Source organism: Arachis ipaensis, chromosome B03 (assembly GCF_000816755.2).
Source record: "Arachis ipaensis cultivar K30076 chromosome B03, Araip1.1, whole genome shotgun sequence".
Lineage (NCBI taxonomy): Eukaryota > Viridiplantae > Streptophyta > Magnoliopsida > Fabales > Fabaceae > Arachis > Arachis ipaensis.
In genome coordinates, this window is record NC_029787.2 from 31,613,922 (window position 1) to 31,617,691 (window position 3,770).

A 3,770-nucleotide genomic window follows, 5' to 3' on the forward strand; every position below is an offset into this window, starting at 1 on the left:
ACCATACCTTGGCCAATTCCTCTCTAATGCCGAAGACACCTCAAATTTCACTGTTTCTCAAGTCCCAAAATTCTAGCTTCTCACCAAACGAAAACCCAACCTCCAAGGTTAATTTTCAAGCTTTCAATATCACCAATGGACTTCTAAATCAACATAATTCAATCTATTTCCACAGCATACCACTATAATCAACATCAAATCTTACTAAATAAAAATTCTACAAAGGGTTTGAGGGTTCTTACTTTACTCATGTATCAATTAAATAAAACCCAATAATTTTCTCAAGCTAGTTTGATCCTAAACACCAAAATATCACAAACCTCGATACCCAAATGTCTAAATTTTTGAAATTAAGGGAAGAGAGACTAAGTGTGAATTTGAAGTTTCCTTACCAAATGGTTTGGATGGTTTTGTAGAGTTCGACGTGGTGGCCTTGTGGCCAAAAATAGTGCGGTAATCGAAGCTCCAAATTGAGAGATATATGAGATTGAAATTTAGTAAGGGTTTGAGTTAGGGTTCTTTGGCTGTGGCTCCCTCTCCCCCTTCAGCGTGATTCCATTGATTTTTTTGGGGAAGAGATGTTGATTATGCTTTTCATATGATGGGCTTTAGGCCCAATTTGGGCTTGGTCCAACCAGTTTGGCCCGTTGGCCCAGTTTTTTGCCAAAATCTTTAAAATTAATGTCAAAATTCATATTTTTAATGTTTCTATCTCTCTGGATCAATAAAATTTAACTTTCTAATTTTCTTGGTTAATAAATAATTTATTGGCTAATTATTTTCTAATTACGCAAGGTTTACATCCTACCCACCTAAATAAAAATTTTGTCCTCAAAATTCAAATTCAGTTACCTGAAAAGAGGTGTGGATAGTCCTTTCTCATTTCGAATTCGAGTTCCCAAGTGTGTTCTTCAATTCCAACCTGGCTCCAAACAACTTTAACTGATGGCACCTCTTTTTCGCACAATCGCTTAATACTGGTACCATCAATTCTGACCGGAGTTACTTGAAGTGTCAGATCCTCTCTCAATTGAACTGATTCTGGTTCTAGAATATGGCTGACATCAGAAGTGTACTTCCAAAACTACGAGACGTTAAATACGTCGTGCAAGTTCAAAAGATGCGGTGGCAGAGCTATCTGATACACCACCGGCCCAATTCTTTTTAGATATTGAAAAGGACCGATGTAACAAGGATTCAATTTCTTCGCTTTGATTGTTCTACCCACTCCTGTTGTTGGAATAACCCTTAAGAATACATGATCCCCTTCATTTAATTCTAAAGATTTCTGTTTCTGATCGGCGTAACTTTCCTAGCGGCTTTGAGCAGTAAGCATTCTATTTCAGATTTTCTTAATCTGTTCTGTGGTTTCAGCTACTAACTCAGGCCCCAATAAACTTAATTCTCTAGCTTCATACTAACACATTGGATATTGGCACTTTCTTCCATACAGAGCCTCATACGGAGCCATTCCGATGCTCGCATGGTAACTGTTGTTGTACAAAAACTCCACTAGCAGTATATACCGATCCCAGCTCGCCAATTGATCCAGCATACAAGCCCTCAACATATCTTCTAGAGTTTGTATCGTCTTCTCTGATTGACCATCAGTTTGAGAATGGTACGCCATACTTAAGCTCAATTGAGTTCCAAACACTCGCTGGAAAGCTCCCTAGAATCTTGAAGTAAAACGAGGGTCCCTGTCAGAGATTGTGTTGGTAGGCACACCAAGCAACCTTACAATTTCCTTAATGTACAAGCGTGCTAACTCCTCCAAAGTATAATTCATCCGAACGAGGAAGAAGTGAGCCAACTTTTTCAGTCGATTCACAATCACCCAAACCGCATCAAATCCAGCCTGAGTCCTCGACAAACCTGACATGAAATCCATTGCGATGCTTTCCCACTTCCATTGCGGAATTTCCAAAGGTTGTAGGGTTCCGGATGATTTCTAGTGCTCAATTTTTTCTTTTTGACAAGTTAGACACTTAAAAACATCCAATACCACCTCGCTTTTCATTCTTGGCCACCAAAACATAGCCTTCAGGTCATGATACATTTTGGTACTCGTTGGATGGATTGAGAACTTACTTCGATGAGCTTCTGTTAGGACATCTTACCTCAAATCTCCCATGTTTGGTATACAAATTATTCCCTTGTACCTCCATACTCCTTCTCTGTCTTGTGTGACTTCTCCTGGTTTCTTTTGTTCAACTGTTTGTAATATTTTTCGCATCTCCTGATCATTCAGCTGAGCTTTCTGAATCTCAGCCTTAAAGTCACTAGAGACGTGCAACTGACTCAAACACACATTACCTGCTACTTTCCTGACGCCCAAATTGAGGTTCTTAAATTCTCTTAGTAGCTTCTCTTCCCTAACCATCATCCAAGCGACACATAACAATTTTTGGCTTAAAGCATCAGCCACGATGTTAGCTTTTTTTAGATGGTAATTTAATTCGAAATCATAATCTTTTAGTAGTTCCATCTATATCCTTTGGTGCATATTCAGTTCCTTCTGATCAAAGAGATATCTCAAACTCTTGTGATCAAAGAAAACTTGAAACTTGACTCCATACAGGTAATGCCTTCAGACTTTTAGAGCAAACACAACTGCAGAAAGTTCTAGGTCGTGAGTTGGATAGTTCATTTCATGCAGTTTCAACTGTCGAGAAGCGTATGTGATGATCGGATAATTTATACGCTTTTTGGCATTGTTTTTACATAGTTTTTAATATATTTTTATTAGTTTTTAAATAAAAATCACATTTCTGGACTTTACTATGAGTTTGTGTGTTTTTTTGTAATTTCAGGTAATTTCTTACTGAAATTGAGGGACTTGAGCAAAAATCTGATTCAGAGGCTGAAGAAGGACTGCAGATGCTGTTGGATTCTGACCTCCCTGCACTCGAAGTGGATTTTCTGGAGCTACAGAAATCCAATTGGCGCACTCTCAATTGCGTTGGAAAGTAGACATCCAGGGCTTTCCAGAAATATATAATAGTCCATACCTTGCCCGAGATTAAATGACGTAAACTAGCGTTTAACGCCAGCTTTCTGCCCTATTCTGGCGTTAAACGCCAGAAACAAGTTGCAAAGCAGAGTTAAACGCCAAAAACAAGTTATAAACTGGAGTTTAACTCAAAGCAAGACCTCTACACGTGAAAGCTTCAATGCTCAGCCCAAGCACACACCAAGTGGGCCCGGAAGTGGATTTCTGCATCATTTACTTATTTCTGTAACCCTAGTAACTAGTTTAGTATAAAAACTACTTTTAGTGATTTATTTCACATCTCTGGTTAGTCTTTGACTAATTTTATGTTCTGAGATCACGTTTAGGAGGCTGGCCATTTGGCCATGCCTGAACCTTCAACACTTATGTATTTTCAACGGTAGAGTTTCTACACACCATAGATTAAGGTGTGGAGCTCAGCTGTTCCTCATGAATTAATGCAAAGTACTATTATTTTTCTATTCAACCCAAGCCTATTTCTTCTCTAAGATATTCATTCGCACACAAGAACATGATGAATGTGATGCTTATGTGACGCTCATCACCATTCTCACCCATGAACGCGTGACTGACAACCACTTCCGTTCTACATGCAAACAAGCTTGAATGTGTATCTCTTGGGTTTCTAATCTAAGATTAAAACCTTCGTGGTATAGGCTAGAATTATTGGCGGCCATTCTTGAGATCCGGAAAGTCTAAACCTTGTCTGTGGTATTCCGAGTAGGATCTGGGAAGGGATGGCTGTGACGAGCTTCAA